The following is a 22,300-nucleotide window of genomic DNA, read 5'->3' on the forward strand; positions in this document are numbered from 1 at the left end:
AAGTTTCAATCCATTCCCATTAGTGAGAACTGAGATACAGCTTACATACAAAACCGTAACCAAGAATTTCTCAGTCGAAAAAGAGACATAATTTTGTAAAAAAGCAAAATAGAGTTATGGAACCTGTGCAATATAGGTCAGTTTATCACAGTGAATAAGTGTGTGAAGTTTCAATCCATTCCCAGAAATGGTTACTGAGATACCAGCTTACATACAAAACTTAACCAAATCGGGACGCCGACACCAACGCATGGGTGAGTCCAATAGCTCGACTATTCTTTGAATAGTCAAGCTAAAAATCGTTAACAAGTTCATAATTATCATCATGTTGTTACAAACGCATTCACCAAAACATGTCCACACACACAAAACTGGTCAATGTGTAATGGTATGTACATGAAAGAAGTCAATGACGGCTATTATCCACTTTCAAAGACAACACATGTAGGGCATTATCCATGGTCATTTTCGGCTATTATCCATTTTCACACAAGGATCAATATAAATGGTTTTGACATAAAAACGGCAAACGTAAACAACTTACTCTAAACTATGTCAGATAGTGAGATGGTAGAGCTGTATATACAGTGAATTACAAGCATAAAAACAATTCTAAATATTTTTTATGAATTTTCAAACTAAACTTACATGGATTTTGTAAACTATTTAACATACTGTGTATTGTATTCACAAAAATAAAGTAAAATAATAAGAGTTCCATGGAAACAAATCACCATTCGTTCTTTTTGCAACATCTGGTGGTTAAAATTTCTTATCAAGCCACAGCAACTTACCGAAAAACCTGAAATTTTCAGAAGCATTCATCTGTCATTTTGTAGCATTTTGGAATTATCACATCATTTCGTATTATCCGGATAACAAGGGTGAATATACATTGGAGAATTTCTTGCTTTCACGTTGAATAACAGTAACATGTAATGAAATTTAAATATGACCTATTTAGGAAATATTTGTGCCATTAATTTGTTATAATTATGTTTATTTGGCTGCAAGCTGCATTGTGTTCTAGTTTATTGTTTTCGTTTCATTTTGATTTGTTAAGAGCCACACTGAAACAAACAAATGTATGCTTTATGATCACATTAAAGCGCAAGCAAGCATTATTTCAGAAACTGGAAGGCACCTGGGTAGAGCTACCGGCCGTCCGTACACAAGCCGGCCGATGAGGGACAAACGATTTAGAGACAAGGACATTAACCAATCGGATACGGAGGCCCAGATGTTAAAAGTTATAGCAACTTTCCTTATTCTTGCACAAGTAGTCTTCTCCAAGTATTAACATGTTAAAGATATCTAATGTCCATATTTTACTAAAACATTTTATCTTTAGATATTTTCTTCAAATGTTGAAAATCCTCATCAAATATTTTTAACTTTTAAAGTTAATAGATATATAAATTAAATTTCCTGACTACCTTCCCTTGTTTTTAAGGAATTTAATCGACAAAAACTATTCTCAAAATATAATGGCTTTCAATTTCAAACTCATTTTCATCAAAAATGTGACGGTAACTTTACATTGCGCGCTAAACTATTCTAAAATACAGCAACATAAAGAATATTGCTTATTTACAGTCAAATCTACAAGAATCTACAGGAATATCCTTTAACGGTATGTAACTTACCAAAGTAAATACTGGTAATGAAATGTGATAATAGAGCCAACTTAAGCGGAACTCTATAATATGTGACCGAGGTTTGCAGTGGCAATACAGAATTCCCCTACTGGTGAAAAAAAATTTTTACTTGACCTTCAGTAGTGACCTTGACCTTTGACCGACAACCATGAGGCATGTTCGCGAAAGTCTAATCATTGGGAACATTTTTGTGTAGTACTATTAAATCATTCAATGCCATTAAAAGAAATAGAGCAGAACCTTTAATCGACTAGTATAGATCATTAGTTGACTAATTGTCTTATCATGGCGAACTTTTGTGTGAACCACTAAGATAATCCATCAATGCATATAGAATTATGGAGCAGAAACAACTTTTACTTCACCTTCAATAGTGACCTTGACCTTTGACAATAAGTTATGTACGTGCATAATCTACATATTACCCTCTATTCACATACCAAGGTTTAAGAACCTATCTAGAATAGTTTTTTAGTTATTGCAGGATCCAGATTTGAGGACGGACAGAGGACATTACTGCAGTGCCCTCCGGTGTTCCATCGGTAGAAGACTGAAAACGCATTGAGTGGACTCAATGATCTCGCAAGAAATAAAAGCTATAAGGAGATCGTTTTTTTTGGAAGCTTAGAATCCTTTCATATCATAGTATTGCTTCCGGTCTACGATAGATAAGAAAACAAGGAAGAATATCCAACAGGGAAAGCCACACTCTAAAAATGCAGCCTTTCCAAACGCGCACACGATCAACACACACACACACACTCACACAAGGATAAAACAAATGAATAAAGGAACACAGTGGGGCACCGCCTTGGATCAGTCAGTGGCAAAACCACCACTGGGGAGCTTGAACCGGTTTATGGTGCACCTAACCTCACTCTTAAGAATCATGAATATTGATTTAGATGTTTAAAAGGTAGGTATATCCATAAAACGTTATCTACATCACTTTTTCCATAATTATCTCTGTTATAAAAGGCATGCATTTTTGCATCGTAATTGCAAAACGAGACTAGCTAACGTAACTGTAAAATCTAATCAGATATTAAAAGTATTTGCCATTACATAAGTCCTATAATATCGATGTTTTCATTCGTTCAAACTTCTTTTGGTACAAATAATTTACCATGTGCATAAAACCCTTAACAGACATCATGTCAAAACAGATGAATGTGTTTTTCACTTCAAAGTTATATTTCATCCCTTCTGTTACTCCGTTGATAGCAGAATATGTTAAATATAACATATCAGTTTCTCTGATATTTTGATACAGAAATATTGTAAACACAGTAAATGGTCTATGGTACGCCAATACGTAATTACTTGTATTATTTTCCTGGCAGGTTTGAGCAATTAATCTGTTTGGTAAAGAAAAGTACCACTCTACATTTGCGTCAGAAGTATGAATGTATAAAGGCATGAGACGGTCATTGTCTGTTAGTATTTTTTTCTATAACATGAATAATTTATTTTTCAATCTTCAAACATTTTCAAATATGATGACATGGATAAAGTTTTTTAACAATCGAGATAGAACATGTCTCTAATCGTCATCTAAACAACAAAAAGTTGTAGTATTATATGTCCAAGAAGATTTTTATGTATATATCTTTTAAGTGAAAAGTTAGAAGAAAAAAAATAATGTAAGAGAATAAAAGATGTAAAAAAGTAGATGTCTGGGATGTTTAGATCGTCTCCACACTTAATGGCTATACTTCAATGGTTTTTATGCCGTTTGTATAAGTCATCATCAAAGTTTAACAACATATTTTCATATTCAGAATAAACATCTATGGTTCATTTATTCAATATTACCAACTGAACTTTCCCATAAAGATACTGTAGTTCGATAACCAACATGTGTCTGTGAGTAGTTTTGTTTGTAAATATGTAGCACTCTAGTCATGTCCTTCCATTTTCTACATTAGCACTGTATACAGATATGTTGCTTCATTATTGTAGAAAGAACAGGTTAAAATATGACATTCACGTATTTCAAACCTCAAAGCAATTATTAATATTGTTTCTTTTATACCTTACTTTTCTTATATATCTGGTAAACATACAGTGTATATCAAACAGATTTGTTTTATGTATAAGAAATGTTACATTCTTGTACAAATCTCTTCTTCTATTACGTAAAATCCGTTGGGTATAGTTTATCAATATAACAACGTTCTATAAGTCTGACATACCAGCATTGGACTTTTATATCACTAATCGATGAGCCTTAATTGTATATGGTGTGATATTCGCCGGAAGAGGCCAATGATTGCCCTCTTCCGGTGAATATCGCATCATATTCAATGGCTCAAGAGTCAGTTATAACCGGTTTATTATAATTATGTATTATTTATTTATTTTTATTGTATTGTTGCAACCTATTTAATGTTTGAAAGTAGCAATAACTGTGTGAAACTGTAATTCTTTTTTAGAAAGTCATGTTAAATGGGGAAAACCCACTAATCATTAAACATGAAATATATTGAAAGATGATGAGCGGTTTCGGCCAATGAAATTTAGGTTATTTTTAGAACATATAATAAATATAATTGTTAGTTTCAACCAACAAACTACTCACAGACATCAGATTAATAATACATTGATTGTATTGTAGTGACTGTAATGTGAATGCTCCAAGTTAGATAAGCATAGCTGATTTCTAAGTCCTTTAGATTACAAAAAAATACACTGCCTTGAGAAATATGTATTATGGTAAATTTCCGATAACTTCTCCTGCTTCAAGTATGTATTTAGCTGGTGCTTGACAAGTAGCGATGGTGCGTTCCATAGTGCAATTGAGATGATACTAGAGAAAACAAAGGATGTTATTTCAATGTAATATTTGCTTGATGTAGAACCAATTATACAAACTGAATGTAGTCATCTTAATAGGATAATTCTTTGCATCACTGATACAGATTTTTCTGTGAACAGACAATTTAACATTTGAAACAGTTCGATAATAATGTGCAGTATCATTCGGTATGTAACAACCTGGGTACGATATTATATCACTCAGAAACAGGTGCTGTAGAAATGACATGGAGTTATTAAGGTGTAATTGTTATGATATCTGGCGCTATGCCTAGACATTTTTTCGTTTACTAGATAACTCTTTAAAATAGTATAATATTACGTATTTACTTACATAGCTACAATACAGTCTAATCTCCCCAATATCATCGGCGCTGTGTCATATTTGGTGTTTGTGTTCCGTCTAGCACCGTCTAGCATTAGGTTGATAGTCTGTTTATGAGATGTAATAAAATGTGCACTAACACCCATAAGCGCTTGCGTAATAGAAGCATTTAATGGACTTATTTAACCTGAACAATCAAATACATTGATTGTATTACTTTTCATGCAAGAAAACAAATATTCTGTCCAAATTTGATAAAAAAATATTTAGACCGTCATTTAAAGGCACCCCTTCCTATTTGCATGTGAATGGAAATACTTTTATAACGGCACAGTCAACCTTATCCAAAGTAAAAATTAGGATATAGTCTTTTATCAATTTTGCAAACAACATTGAGCAACAACTGAAGCTTTTCGGTAAAAAATAACGTTTCCTCTTCTTTAATGATACAGACGGAAAGTAATTTATCAGCTCCAGACCTATTCGCTGATGAATTCACATTCTGGTTATATGCCTTAAATTCAAGAGTTGGATAAACGCGACCGATGTATAATGTACTGCTGAAAACATCCACATATTTACATGTATAATCAATAAGGTTTAACATTCACAAATAATTCATAATTATGTGAATACTTAACAGCACAAACAAAAAGAAAACTGAAAATATACGATATTTTAATGAAAATAATTAATATATGGCAATATCTTCTATGTGTGTGTAAAATGGTAATAAATTAACTAATACTGTTATGTTCGGTTACAGTTCGTTCGCTAGTTGACATACAAAGGCCTATTTATATCTCTTGATAGTCAAATATATGTGTAAAAATCTCCTCAATATGTTGTAAACCTCAGGTTGAAACTTTTGACAATATATCGTAACTTCCCTTTTTATGCTGTATCAAAGTGTACAGCATCAATCAATTTTCATAGATATTTGACTGTTCTATTTCCCGAAATAGAGATTTAGGTCATGCTGTAATGTATTTCAAGCAATGAGCTAAATATTATCACACCACACTCCAAACACGTTATCCGTTTATTTGCAGCGGTTCCTTATTTAATGATATATTTACGTTGTTGGCCACCACTGAAACCTACAACGTATTCGTAACATGATGTAGCAATTTTACAATGAATGCAAGGTGAAGGGACATCCTTTTATAGTCTAATATGTCAGATGTTGTTTTCGTGCAGGATTGGGACTTTAAAAAGTATACCTTTTGCTATTTTCTGTTAAATTCTTTTAATTCGCACCACGAAATTGGTCAAAAATATAAATTACTTTAAAAGCATATGTAAAATGTGACATAGTCTTCATAATTATCACTTCCTTAGTGTGATATTAATCTTTATAAAACATATTTACTTCTTAATATTACTTAGATATTATTCTTCGCAGAAATAAATCTATTCTTGAATGAGACATTATAGTCTGTTGGGCAACCTGTCGTATTCCACTTTTTTATTTTAGTTTTGTAAGATTAGATTTACTTCTTAGTGCGGAATAAATCTTTGTAAAAATATATTTATTTGCAGGCGTCTACCGCGAAATATATTTTATTCCAAGACATCATAAAATAAGCCCTTCCTCAGGAATGTAACGCCCATGAGAAATATAAATCATAATTTCTATATATCAATCAATTGCTATCAATACAATAACAACAGAAGCTGTTTGTAGAGTCATCCATTTCATATGTTAATAACGTTCTATACAAAAGACCACTAATAAATCAACGGTAAATTTGTCTGTATCACCTTGTTTCCTTATGTCATTGAAAGGCAAGGCACAAGCTTTATATAAAACTGAAACCTGTCTGTTTACACAAAATGCAGTTCCGCTCTTGCAAACATTTCTTTCACAGATAGAAATCTTAGTGCTAAGATTTTTATGGACAAACAATTCCTTTCACACTGATTAAGAAATGAAAACTCGTTGTTTTCTATTTAAGGTAATAGTTGTTTCTTAAAGGAAAATTTGTAATGAATTTCTTTTATCACTCTGGCACAGAGAGATACATTAATTTCATGATAGTTTATAAATTCAAGGCGATTAGTAGCACACTATCTTAAAACATATGAACATTTACGAGATAGTTATGAGTAATAAATCAATATTACGAAAATTCATTTTTAGATTGTGCACAAGTATAATTATATGAATTTCAGCTGTTTTTGATCAGTACACGCTTCTGAGAATTTTTAATAAATATACAACAAATTGCACGTGTATTATAATTATAAAGACATATATACTGCCTAGTTATAGTACTCCCACAAACGTAATTTTATAGATAAATGCAAAATCGTTCTGAATGTTGGAAATATAGATGCTTGATTAAATAATTGACCAATACAATTATACACGATTTGCTTTACAATGTAGCCAATCAAATTGACAAGCACATTTGGAAAAACATATATGCATATGTATAAAATAATTACTTGTTTCATAAACTTTTCTCCGGTGATATTTTTAATTCATTACTTATTCTACCAATAGTCATTGTTACTTCGAGCAGACATGACAGATTTTGTTTTCGCTTCTTTCTCGATAAAATGAAAGTTGTTGAAAATGAATAGTTTTCAAGAAATACAAAGGTATCCTGACAATGTTGATTGAATCTATTATTAGTTTTCAGTCGAAAAAGAGGGCAATATTCCAACAGAGAAAGCCATATTCAAAAACGCAGAAACCCATAAAGCACATATTCTCACTCTTTCAGACAAGATATCGTTTTAGGTTATCTTAGATGAAGCTTATTTTTAACAATATTAATCTTAACCGTATAATTGATTGTTTTGCTATTTGATTTTTATGCAGATACGCAAAATTAAACCGTTTGATCATTTACCGACAACAGCAGAAAGGGGACTTCTAGAAGACGATTTTCATTCCGAAAAAAAACATTTGAATCTGCAGATCGCATGATTTATTCTATAAATCAAGTTTCTCTGCAATTGAATCTTTGATAAGGTAAAATGAAAATGTCATATATAAGCCATGCGTTTATATACGCTACGAGTTTGAAATCAAATAGTTCAGTCTATACATGCATGTCGTGAAATAGTTTTAGCTTTCATTTTAAATAGCGCTACGAAAGAAATACCGGTTCATTTTTATAAGAGTAACTTTTATTTGTTTGTTTTGGTCTTGGTGCCATTATTCAACAGTATTTCAGTTATGCACAATGCATACGGGTTTGTAGTGCAAACTTTCCCGCATGAATCTGAGGTGGAAGACGAATCCGTCTGTTATCAAAATCGTCACGGAGAACATATTCCTCGCCCGGGGTTGACCTCTCGACCCATGATCCGTAGACCTGCGCTCTCCCTATTAAGTTAAGCGGGCATGCTTACAATAGTTACTAAATAAAATGCTATTAACTTTACGAACAGAGCTGAAACACATATATTATTGCAATCTAATTAGCAAAAATACGATACAGAAACATTAAAATTTGTATGATAGGATATTTGATGGTTAATAAAAGTAAAACAAGAGCACCGTAATGCTGAGCAATATACGCCCGAAGGTATGACCTTTGACCCCTAAGTGTGACCTTGACCTTGCTAGCCATCCAGTGTCCAAAATTTGTGTCATGTTTCTTCGAAATCCTTCGAGGGGTTCAAGAGTTACAGAGCGATGACCTTTATCTTGAAGTGAGACATCCAGAACATGCGCTCTGCACGTCGTCTCAATGTGCCAAGTTTCTTTACAGTCCTTCAAGCAGTTCGAGGGTTACAGAACGGACACGAAACACACTCATATGACTATTGACCCTTAAGTGTGACATTGACCTTGAAGCGAGCAATCCAGAGTAGAGTATGCACTCTGCACTTCGTCTCGATGTGGTGAACATTTGTGTCAAGTTTCTTTGAAATCCTTCAAGGGGGTCAAGAGTTACAGAACGGACACGAAACACACTCATATGAACTTTGACCCCTAAGTGTGATCTTGACCTTGAATCGAGCCATCCAGAACATGCGCTGTGCATGTCGTCCCGATGTGGTGAACATTTGTGTAAAGTTTCTTTGAAATCCTTCAAGGGGTTCCAGAGTTACAGAGCGGACACCAAATTGCTAACGGATAGACGGACGGACACCGGGGATATAACATAATACGTCCTTCGGACGTATAATAAAACAACAAAGCATGATACAATAAGTAAACAACAATTGGCGTCCAATCTTCGGTCATTCGTTCTCTATCAAGAATCATTGAGAACATACTGGTTTACTGTATTTTGTAGATGATTTTATGTAATCAATTATGAAATTACCTTTACTTAAAATTTAATATATATGCCTTTCTACGTACTGTAGACCTAGCAAAGTTAAACTAACGTTCAAGTTGATACCCTGCGTAATGTAACATGAAAAAGACGATTAGAATACAAACATGGTTTATTACTTTAGACAATTTACTTTCCTTGTGCGTGCTTTGTATGAATACGCTTGTTCTCAACTTTAAAAATTGCAGGATTTAAATGAAAATGAACGAACAATCATATCAGAAATGATTTAGCAAGCACATGCGTTAACTGCCTATTTAATTTAGTCTTGAAAAAAATGGTTAACTTTACTCGACTTTGAAATTGCGTCTTCTATTCCTTTCTCTCAAAGTAAAACGTGTTATCATTATGTTAGTTAGAATTTTAACTGCAAATTTCGTTATAATAAAGCTTCAAGAAAAACGCTTGACGATTGTCTGATAATTTTTAAAGTGAAAATTCTGGTGCAAATGACATTAAACTAAATTTTTATTAGTATGGTTTTGAACATTTGTAGTTAAAACACTGGAACAAAACTTAATCTATATCATTTATATCACTTAATAGTATTTTTGTCAGTTTCAAATGTTCTTTGTAAATATCTCTAACCGTCGTATGCACTAGCTGTTCTTGCAGGGGAATTCTTTTTATGGCAGGCCAATGCAAACATATGTAAGCGAAATTTTTCTTAAAGATTTGTTGGATTAAGCATCACAAAATTATTGTTTTGACGATTCAATTCTAGTAGGTTAAAATTGAAAGGACATACAGAGAGCTTTATCATAAATTTTGATTCATACCACAACCAAAATCTTGTTTGAAAAGGGTAATAAATAATATTCACTGCATCTTTTTTAATACTGCGTTTTACACCGTTTACGGTCAGTCTTGTAGATCTTTTTATCTATATTCAAGAAAGAGCCACCGTTCTTGTACCTTTTCAATGTATTTCAATGACTTGGAATCGCCTTCAATTGATTTCAAGTTACTGTCTGAAATCAAAGAATTTTAAAGTTAAGTTCCAAACATTTTTTTACAGAACACACAAAAAAAATAAAAACAACAAAAACAACAACGTCTTAAGTTAACAGACTGATGGTTCTTCTGCTCCTACTATTATTCATTGTCATCATCCTTGGTAAAGTCATATTAAATTGTCTTTAATGAATTCCAAATTATTGTTTCCAAATTATTAAAAAGATCAGATGATTTCATCGTTATTCAGGGCAAATTTATGGTTATTGCGTTTGTTAGCTTCTCTTGATTATAGGTATCATAGTATCAAGTTGTTACAAAACCCCTTAAGTGGAATTATATCATTCTCTTTCATACTGAAATTGTGGAATAAATAAATACAATTAGAAACGGAGACAATGTTATATAAAACTCAGGTATGATACTTGATATGTTTACTTATTTTTCATTGGGTAAAGTGATATAATATTTCGTCAGTAAAGTAAAGTTATTCCTAAAGATAGTTCTGCACGCTTGATATACCGGAAGTGATGATGTAACGTCATTTTTCCGGAAAACGTAGAATAAAATCTGTATTCGGCGTACGGAAATGCAAATCAGTTTATGAATTAATGGCAACCTGTGAGTAAATTTATTACAATGAAACTGTTACTATCTTTCTAAAGTTAAAACATGATATTAAAGCATCTGACACGTTAGATAATTCTAAATAATGTCTTAAAATAAGCTTGAAATATGCGGGTCACTTTAATCATAGTCAAATACCTAAAAAAGCACACGGATCTATACATTTTATTTCACCACAATATAGGCCATATGTTTATTTACGACTGTGAGACGTTTCATTAAAATCTACATTGTGGAAAATTTCTTATTCTCCAAAATGTTATGAAAGTTGTGATTTTCCCATAAATTCTCATTTTGAAAAATTCCGTGAGATTTTTTTTTCAAATCAATCTAGCAAAAAATCAAGCACACGACCCTATCTGTTTTATTTGCTTAGTTTTCTAAGTATATTCCGAAGTTCTAAAAAATCAGAGTTTAATTTAATTTATATTGTAGAAAATTTTTCAACCCAAACGTGCAGAACTACCTTAATTTAAAAAAAATTGCTAAAAGGGAGATAAATTTATCATTGTTCAGAACTGAGTTATTGTGCCCAATTCCGTAATGATGCATAGGTTTTATTGAAAGAAACAGCATAAATTTTAAAGGAATTCTTAAAGTAAATTCTGTCAGCTGTGGAAACTGATATGCAAACTAACATTATGCTCTTAAAAGTTTGTTTGAAGTTTCCATCAAATGCATGAAGAGATTTCAGAAATGTAAAAGGAAATGTTACTTTCTGGTCATTTTCAATGTAAGAAAAAGCAGAATAAGTTTGTCAAAAGAAAAGTAAAAAATATAGGGCATGGTATGTAACTCATAATCTTTTCAATATGTGTTAAGTTCTAATGCAATACCTTCATTTTACAGAGATGTTCAAAGAAAACCTCAACTTTGTCAAAAAGTCAGAACGGGGAATAAATCTGCAAAAATTAAAGCCACAGTAATGGAACTTGGTGTGTAAATTTATAATATTATCCAAATTGTATGCTTTTCTCTTAAAATTTAGCTGTTTGAAATTCAAGTCAAATGCATGAACAGATTTCAGACATGTCAGTTTCTGGAAATTTTCAAAGCGAACATTGGAGATAATTTGTCAAAACAAAAGTAAGAGTTAAGGAACTTCTCTTATTATCCAAAAACTTTAGTATATTGTATGTTTCAAAACGATATCTTCATCGATTCCCTAGATGGAACGGACGAAATAGGACTGCGACGGACTGAACAAAGTGATTCCAATGTAGGCCCAAAACAAAATTTGGTTGGGTATGAATATTTTGTCATGATTAAAAAATAAACCTACCACAAGGGATTGATTCAGAATAGTAATGCCCGCTTCGATGCCTAGAAAGGCGGAACCATTTTAAGCTACCGTGAATATTTCTTCTCGTAGTTTGCCTAATCAGTTGTGTGTAACTGTAGATATTTTCCAACGAATTCTCATTAAACTTTCAACTGTCTGCGTTTAAATAATGGTCTCAATAAATACACAAGAAAAACTGTACACAAGATTTGAGTCACACTTATTCCCAACAGAAGTTGTAATCTTCCTTAGTTTTCACTTTGGATGCTTCTTATATAAGCATTCTGTTGTTCTTATGTTACTTTGAAACCGAGTTTTCAGACCTTGAACTTGAGCATCACGGTCTTTTTTCTTGTATATTCAAAAACATTTGCTACTTCTAGTTTGATATTATGTTCATGCGTTTATTTAAGAAATAAATATCCATTTCTTTTCAATAGCAGTTATCTGCTTTTCCGTTTGGAGCAACATTCCAGAAATCTGTAGTGTTTTCAAGTCATGTCTTTGGCCTTTTATACAGGATTTAGTTTTTCTGCCACTTATCGATTAGTCTGAACTGTAGCAGATTCTAGGATTCTCTATGTATCTAGTTACACATCGCCCTAATGCTAAGTGAAATTGAGCTCACGAAATAATACAATTCTCTAGAAAACAGTAAATATTTGAGATTTGAGTTACAAAACTGTCTTTGAACTGTGCCGGACATTTTGGACAAATATTTTGAAATTTTCAATACCATTTGAGCGATAAAACTGTAATAAATTCATAACTTGCCTGGAATGCGTTGCATTGCAAATCTGCTAAAAGTTTTGCTATTGTAAGTATATACATTTTAACATATAAATGGTTGAGAAGCTTTATATGTAGGAGTTATGAAATAACTTTAGTGAAGTCGCTCTTGTGGTGGCACATTTCTGCCACGAGATAATCTAGGTAGCTATCACAATAAAAGTATTGCTATAGCTACCGAGTAGCCTGGGAATCCAGTCTGACAATTTCTAACATTTTTTTCTACCTGCAAATTGTTGATAATATCGGAAACTCGATGAATGCCAATTAACACTTAGTCTAATTAGCGCAAATTAAGTGGGATCTTTAATGCATAGATATTAGGTATGATTTCTTCTGACAAAGCACGAATATTATCAACTGCTTCCAGGCTAGCTACCGAGATATCTCGTGGCTAGAAATATGTCGCTGTAAGTTCCGGTCTTAAAGTAAACGTATAATTCAAGGCGCTCACATTATTGGGAACTGGCAGACTAAAGTATGACGATCGATGTATTGCAAGTTTTTCTTGTATTTTGCTAACATATAATAAGCTCCCGCTGTTTCCTTATCATACTTGGAAAACATCAATCGCAGATGCAAGAATTTATTGTTACCCGAAAGCTAGTGTATGTTTCGCACCAACATCATATTGTGCTGTTCAATTAGAAGTTTCATGGCATTTTCGCATTAAGAGAGAACATAATATTCTTTGAAATAAGTGTCAACTACTTTACAGCTTGTATAAGATGGATTACAGCAACCTCCCTTTTTTATCTTATTTCCTTGTAGTGATTCTAATTACATTTTAAGCCAAAGATAAATTGATTGAATACAACGGCATTGACAATTCCATTGAATGTAAGGCAATAACACCAGTTAGGGAGCAGAAAAACTTTAATGTTTTTTCCTAAGCTAGTATCTGAGTCGTTAACAAAAATTTAAGGAAATTTTATTAAAAAGTCTCAAAAGCATTGAATAATAACGCTGGGGGCAATGTGATATAAAATATTTTTCTATTACATAAGTCAGTTTGTTACGTGACATCCAGTACTAATCGCCGGTCAATATTTGGTCCATGTTTGGTGTTCATATTTGGTGTTAGTGACAGGTCAATAGTTCAACACTAATAAATTGCATGGCTAAAGTGAAAGCAAAGAAGATATATTTCTAATGTTATGATATATGAACGTATTGTATGGATTTACGGTGGGTTGTGAAACTGTTGCCCGAGGTCCAAATTACAATAGTTTTAATTACTGACGTGTAAGCCCTTCAATAAGTGTATACAAAAAGGTCATTTGGAAGCATTAAAACGAATTATTTGCAAACTTGGATTGAAAGGGTTTTTTCTCCAGAGAGAACATCCCTCACGTTCCCTGCTGCAAAAATGCGAAAATCGAAATAAAGACCCTTAACTCAGGCGAATGATAAACAAGAAAAAATAAGGGAAGACTTTTTAAAACTTCTATGTGTTATTAATGTTCAAACCGATCATAAAAAGTGGGATTTTATAGAGCCAAAGAAAAACATTCTGCTTAGTAATCACGGGAATGCTTTCTGATAGAAACACTGACCCTGTGGAATACTTTACACCTAAATGCTAAATTTAAAACTTTCCTTCCATACATCCACACTTCTATCAACGCGTACAAAAGAACTATAACACACTTTACAGGCTTCCATGGTGATTAACTGAATATGACACTTAAAAGTTATTATTCTCGTGTCTTTTTATTGCAGGTTGTAATCTGTAAAGAACTTTCGTTAAGTATTTTTCCTGCTTGTGTGTGTACGTGTGTATACTTGTGCGTCTATGTGTCTTTGTCGGTGCCCTACAGAGTTGTTATATCTTACTTGACTTTATTTATCTATGTAAGTTAGTTATTTGTGTGTGTGTGTTTGTCTTTTGTACGCGAGTGTCTGCGCTGCTGTGGTTAACGTTGTAGGGTAACTGTGATTAAGGAACGTAGCATTCCCTTTTAATTATTCATCCTTCTACCACTTCCCCTTTCACTCTCTCCCCCCCCCCCCCCCCCCCCCCACTCCTCCTTTCTACCCCCTACCCCTTCCTCCCCTTTTTTTCTATATTATGCATACAATTAAAATGTACTTGTTGGATTTTTGAAGAAACCCGTCTATTATATTTTTCCGTTACAGCTTCTTTTTGTTGTGGGCCTACTTTGCAGATGCGTGGCTAAGATAAGATAAGATAAGATAAGATAAGATTTATTTGAAGTCGGCAAGGCATCAAACAAGTACAACGTAAGTTCATGTGAGCTTTTGAACCGACTACAGGTTAACATATGGTATATATTAAAACAATTGTATAAAAGCTGCAATTATAATATGGATTTTAGTGTTATTGAATGGCTCTGAGGCTTCCGAGAAATCTACCTATTATCGTTTGATTGAATAAAATCTACTTTACTATAATGCAAGTTTTGGCAGTTATGATATGATGATTTCAGTGAATACAATTATGTATTGCTACCAAAATGATATCTCTTCCATTTAAGTAACGTTTCGTGAAATCTTTCACATTTTATCTATCCTGTTAGAAATTTATTTATGGAACAAAACGGTACATCACACAAAGTAAGATGCTGTTGGAAATATATTAGCATTTTAAATGTAATAGGGAATTACTAAAAAGCCGATTTTTACTTTTCATTTCAAAATAGTTTTTTTTGTGTAACATTTCCATTTGTTAATTATTTTTGTTTTAATTGTACCGAATGGCAGATCTCAAAACGCGTAGTTTCTGAATTCAGCCTACTGTCACCGTGATAGCCAAAGGCATGGAGTACTGTTTTTCAGCTAGCAGTACTAATGAATTCCATGTGATATTTTAATGTATAATCGTTAGTGCAACTCGTTTACAAATACAATACACTAGGTAGAGTCTGTTTATAACACTTGATCCAGGTTGTCGATGTATGGCATAAAATATATTTAAGACATGTTTAATACTTGTACATGTATGTATAATGTATGTAAGGCGGATTGTTTTCAAATATGTGTACCTTTTTTAATTATGTTTCACTTAAAAACCCTCTTAAAAACTGATACAAAGTTTAGAAATAGTCAGTTATATACAAGATAAAAATAAATACTTAAATTGGTACATTTTCCCTTTTTAAAATTTACGATGGCTTACATTTGAAAGGTTTTAACGATGGTCCCGATTAGTCATCTGCAGCGCAGAAACCCATTCAATAATTGTGGTAGCCGTTGAGCAAACTACGCCTTTTGCTAGCAAACGAATTATTCACACAAACAAATTAAATCATTACTTCACACATATTTCGGTGCTTTAGACTTCTTTGTCATTTTAGAAGCTATTTACACCGGCGCAGTAGGGAAAAATATAATATGATTTTATTACATAACTTGATGTTTCTAGTGACCGTTATAGCGCATTTGGTAAATCTGCGGCTGCAGCTGACTGCATTAAACTGGGTCAACGTCTATCAGTTTTAATTTTATAGTGTTTGAAGCGGTTTGACTGAAATATTACCTCTCTAAAAAGGGCCACGTTATATACAGGTGACCATTAATGCTGGTTAAACGAATGCAATTTAATTTTTCAAATTTTATACTAATAGTAAGATAACTATTGGTTGAGCAACAAAATCATATATACAATGTAGGTAACCTCCAGCGAACATCGATCTATTAAGCGCTGAGGGAACTCAAATTTGTGTAACTGAAAAGATATTTATGTATCGAACAAGTCCATAATTTGACCAAAATTTGATAAACTAACATTAATTTTAAGTCATCTGGTTAGTTCTGTTCTAAATATACTGAAAATTCCTTCTTTTCTATGCAACACACTACCTTCTTTTCAACTGATATGCCACAATGTAAATATATTCAAGACTGATAGATATTTGGTGCCTTTCCATTTCGTAAGCCTGACAATTTTCTCTCGAGCCATGTTGTACCGTATTTTTGCAGGGGAAAAAGCTATCACACCACACTCACATTCGTTATCGGCTTATTTCCAAATGGGTTACTGAAGCTGTGCTTTTATGATGTGGTTTTCTGTTGGTGATATCTCTCATACATTTACCACTGAAACTAAAACATTTTCGTAAAATGATGCATCAATTTTACCATTAGTTCAATGTAATGCAGAATGCTTTTATAGCTTAGTATATAGGAATGTCTCTGTGTATGGAGCATCAATTTCTGTCTATCAATATTTATACTGGTAATTCATTCTCTATGTTGCGAATATGATTACGGGAATAACTGCCACAAGACTTTATGAGAGAACAATTAAACAATACGCCAGAACTATTTAGTATAAAGTCATTTTGAAATTTTCTAAAATACTCTGATATGGATTTTAAATGGGGGCAAAATATTTTATCGTCGGTTGTCAATTTCTTATATAAGTACCCATTTTATTCACGTGTTATCAATGTTCATTTACAAGCATATTACATATAAAATAACATTAATAAAAGTATTATTCATTTTTTTTTTGTTGATGACATTCTTTATAACCACTATAAATATATGTACAGTATTTTAAATGCATTTTACAGACCGCAAATATGTCTTATAATTTAATACTGCGATCTGCAACTTATTGAATCATCTTATGTACGAATGTTTCTCACTTCTTTTTGCAGGAAGTAAAAAGCTTTGAAATAAAGTCTGTCTTTTGTGTTGTCTTGCCAGGTTGTCTAACAACCAACGTGTACATCAATATATCACTGACATATTTGGTTTCCGGTTAAATGTGATGTTTTAATCAAAGTGTTGAATGTGTTTCTGTTCCATTAGTGTATATAGACATGCACAAATTAGTCTTCAGATCATTTCATAGACGAGAAAGCGAAAAGGAACATCTGCAGAATAAGATTTAGGTTCCGAAAACAAAAATTTCGACTCCATGTGATTTATAATGTCTTTTGAAACTGGATATATCAAGGAAGCATTAAAACTGTAAAATGTAAATGTCATAATACAAAATTTACATGCGGCGTATCCGTCTTACTGATTTTCTCAAAACACCTTTCCGGTATACTTCTCTAATTTCATATGTTTCAGCTGAGATACATATTGATAGGATTCAGTATGGCATGTCGTTTTTTATCCTGAGATATTTGTTTACACTGCATATACAACAGACTGCTTTCATAAAAAAATGCAATGAAGGAAATATGAAACAAAAATAACAATTTTATCATTAAGAAAAACAACCGCTTCGATAGCCTTGTGGTTATTACATATTGTTTCCATTAGCCGCTCTTGCAGATAGTCCCACCCTTCAAGTCACTGATGAATATTTAATCCCGTGTTTTAAATGAATTATTGTAGGAAGAAATTTTCTCGATGTAAAAAAATTGTCAAATACATGCATATTGTATGATATCTGAAAATTCAGATCCGCTATTTAAGCTGAAGTTTAGATATGATGTCATTTGTATCATATCAGACTTAATGTATAAATACAAGAAAAAGCTCTTCAGTATTTACCATGAAAATTTGCATTACAATGAAATGTCTTATCACTTTGTATTTAACCATAGAGTTACTTCATGTTTCCTTTTATCTTGTGCCATACATGTATATAGATAACTGCAAGGTACCGTGGAATTATTATTTGTCATTAATTGATCTGTAGTAATACATGTACTTTATGAATTTTGTCGGTACACATCTTCGGACGGTTAAACATGCCGGATAATGAGCCTCAGTTTTTCCATTGGTATCTATAAGATCTGCCTTGTGTATTGCATACTTTTCAAAAACATTATTTTTAGCTATAAAGATACCAACGGAAACCCAGTAGCAAATATTACATTTCATGATTCAGTGAAAAGAAACAAAGAACACAATTGTACATTATTTTTCAGGATCGCTGATAAAGTGTCTTAAAAGAACATTTGTTTGTATTACTTGGCTGAGAGTTTAGTGAATTGGCGACCATTTTAGATACAGAACAACACAAATGCCCAACTGTTAGTCAATGGCATTTAAAAAGGCCCACATACTCATATATACCTTGTGTATGTTAAAATTTGATAGTATTTTTATAAACTTAAATTTTTGCGAGTGCAAAATTATAACAAAATAATTTGTAAGAAGAATATCAATTTATGCACTTAATTTACCCAGTGACGATCAGTAAAAGGGACAGTGTGAGAGAACGCCCCTAATCACCTCCATTGAAAATAAATAAAAAACGCTGAAAGAAATCTTTAAAATATAGGTATGTCCGGCTAACTTAGCCTAGATCTTTTTGAACAGGAAGTATGGTTATTAAGCATGTCCTGTGTTTAGCAACGACACAAGTAAATCCATCTATACTCGGAAGAACCAGTACTGACTGGTTTTAATTGAACATTTATTAAGTGATTCCTTCTGCGGCAGTATAAATATACCGTGGAAATAGTTTTTATGCGGAACTAATTTGGAATGATATTTAACTGATTCTTTGTTTTTGTTGGGTTCAACATCACTGATACATTTGGGCTAATACTAGCAGCCCATTATGAAAGGAACACTAAAATTTTAAATTCGACGCAACAACCTGTTACACAGATAAATTCAGATAATAAACTAGCGAATACATGGTCCTTCAGATGGAAACGTATATAAATAGTAGAACATCAAACGTATAAAATACTTACCTTCAAGAATGGTTCAGCACTTCTGAGTATGCAAAGAAGAAGCAACTGTCAATATACATTTTGGAGTCAAAAAGTTATTTTTTCCAAGGATTTCTTTTTATTTGAATTTAAAATTAAGATGGTCGATTAGTACACAAACATCATTGTTGTATTACTTGATAAATAAATAACATACAAATGATGGTTTTCACTTGAACATTTTGTCTTGTAGTATTTGAATGATACTGATTCTCAACTTGTCTTGCTCTACTTTTATCATTTTCTATCACTTCATGATTCGTAAATTTGCATCCAATTGTTTAAATGTTTATTTTGAAACTGATATTTGATCATGTACGACTGGCTTATATTAGGTGAAGTCTTCAAATTATTAACTAACACTAGCTGCGTTGTTAAATATCACATGAAATCTGATTACGTTTTTATTACGTTAACTTGAATAATTTCCCGTAAGAATTCATTTACTTATTTAAATATATCTCATCTTAACACAAGTGTAATTCGATATTCATGCGTTTATTTAAGAAACAATATCCATTTCTTTTCAATAGCAGTTATCCGCTTTTCCGTCTGTAGCAACTTTCCAGAAATCTGTAGTGTTTTCAAGTCATGTCTTTGGCCTTTTATACAGGCTTTAGTGTTTCTGTCACTTATCGATTAGACTGAACCGTAGCAGATTCTAAGACTCTCTATGTATCTATATAGTTACGCGTAGCCTTAATGCTAAGTGAAATAGCTCTCGCGAAAAAATATAACTCTCTAAATACAGTAAAAAAGTAGCGTTGAGATATTAGAGAGTTTGAGATTTCAACCTTCGCCTTCCCCTTCAACGTCTCTCATATATATTTGAGGTAAAACGTCACCGATATGCGTGTATTTTATTTATATCAGACGTTGCTACTAAAGTTTTCAATGTAATATCAAGTAAGCCTAAGACTTCTCTTTATTGCTATGTGAAATAAAAAGTTTAGTCTCAAGATTTCTGCTTATTAAGTTATTCGATTATCCATATGTATAATTAGACTAAATTTGATGCGAAACACTATCAATAAATATAAGAATAATGAAGTTTTGTATGGCTGATGATTTTAACTAAATACATTGAATTGAACCTGGAAGTATGAAGTTATCAACTGATTTTGAGAAACTTTGAGATTTTGTTCAAACTTTAACTTCTACTTTCCAGATTTTATTTTTTTCTACGGCATATTTGTGTCCCCAGGCGGTATCGATTATACCAGATGGGCCTTTTTGTCGTATGAAGTGAAGTTTTGAACGTCCGAAGATGTAGTATCACGAAAGTCAAAACTTCAGGCTTTTTACATCTTCTCTGTCCACATACTTGGCATCAAAGACTGAAATCTGCAAGGAGGCATATGGGATGACAGTCATTTTACTTGAAAAATGAATAATAACGGGCGATTATCATTTGGTGGAACATTTTATTTTCACTTCCAAATAAAATCAATCCGTTTCTGTCGGACACTAAATACGACAATTGCGTTTTAATTATAAACATAAAATGGTTCTAGTAAGATGGAAAATTCTTCTGAAGTATCAGACAATTTCAGATCTATGATATCATGATGCGAGAAGTTTCCTGTTAGCCGTAAGGAATAACTCCATTCTTTACATGCACGGAACCAGAGCCTGGCAGAGGGGCATTGTGGGTCAATCCCCTCTTTGATTCTTTCATTTTACAAAGAAAATCGGTCTTGAAACTCGGTGGCTCATGTTATAAACATATCATTTAAAAGGTTAGATTTTCATCAGGTACATTGTTTATGAGAGTCAACAAGTAAAACGCGTCTTTTAAGGAATTCGATGTACAAAGTACCAATTCAAAGTAAAACAAGAGCACCGCCTTGCGGGTGCTGACGCTCATCTGATTTTTTTTTTTGTGTAATAGAAATATTGTCCTACCCATGATTTTCTAAGTCTAAAAAGGGGCATCATTCTTGCAAAAAGCAGGATAGAGTTATGTTTCTTGATGTTCAGTGTCCACTTATGATGGTGAAAAACTGTTGCAAGTTTTAAAGCAATAGCTTTGATAGTTTATGAGAAAAGTTGACTTAAACATAATACTCAACCAAGAAAATGATTTTCTAAGTCCAAAAGGGGCAATAATTATTGCAAAAAGCAGGATGGAGTTATGTTGCTTGTTGTACAGGGTCAGCTTATGATGGTGAACAAGTGTTGCAAGTTTCAAAGCAATAGCTTTGATAGTTTAAGAGAAAAAGTTGACCTAAACATAAAACTTAACCAAGAAATCTGATATTTTCTAAGTCCAAAAGGGGCCATAAATCTTGCAAAAAGCAGGATGGAGTTATGTTTCTTGCTGTACAGGGTCAACTTATGATGGTGAACAAGTGTTGCAAGTTTTAAAGCAATAGCTTTGACAGTTTAGGAGAAAAGCTGACCTAAACATAAAACTAAACCAAGAAAACTGATTTTCTAAGTCCAAAAGGGGCAATAATTCTTGCAAAAAGCAAGATGGAGTTATGTTTCTTGATGTACAGGGTCTGCTTATGATGGTGAACAAGTATTCCAAGTTTCAAAGCAATAGCTTTGATAGTTTAGGAGAAAAGTTGACCTAAACATAAAACTTAACCAAGAAATCTGATATTTTCTAAGTACAAAAGGGGCCATAAATCTTGCAAAAATCAAGATGGAGTTATGTTTCTTGCTATACAGAGTCAGCTTTTGATGGTGAACAAGTATTCCAAGTTTCAAAGCAATAGCTTTGATAGCTTAGGAGAAAAGCTGACCTAAACATAAAACTTAACCAGGCAACGCCGACGCCGACGCCGACAACCGCTCAAGTGATGACAATAACTCATCATTTTTTTTTCAAAAAATCAGATGAGCTAAAAAAAACCTTTAAGATAAACTATGAAATACTAATCAACAGCATG

At 32.6% G+C, this 22,300-nt stretch overlaps 1 protein-coding gene across 1 annotated transcript in view; it reads right to left on the reverse strand.

The window, feature by feature from the left end:
- The window catches only part of LOC123547055 (neuropeptide F receptor-like), a 120,391-nt gene extending 100,341 nt beyond the window's left edge, over nt 1–20,050 (reverse strand). Inside the window, exon 1 of the mRNA XM_045333818.2 lies at nt 19,386–20,050. The gene's annotated coding sequence lies outside the window, so the exon portion shown is untranslated. The remainder of the gene's footprint in view (nt 1–19,385) is intronic.
- Nucleotides 20,051–22,300: the final 2,250 nt, after the last annotated feature.

The sequence above is a fragment of the Mercenaria mercenaria genome, chromosome 9 (genome assembly GCF_021730395.1).
Source record: "Mercenaria mercenaria strain notata chromosome 9, MADL_Memer_1, whole genome shotgun sequence".
In the NCBI taxonomy this organism is placed as follows: Eukaryota; Metazoa; Mollusca; class Bivalvia; order Venerida; family Veneridae; genus Mercenaria; species Mercenaria mercenaria.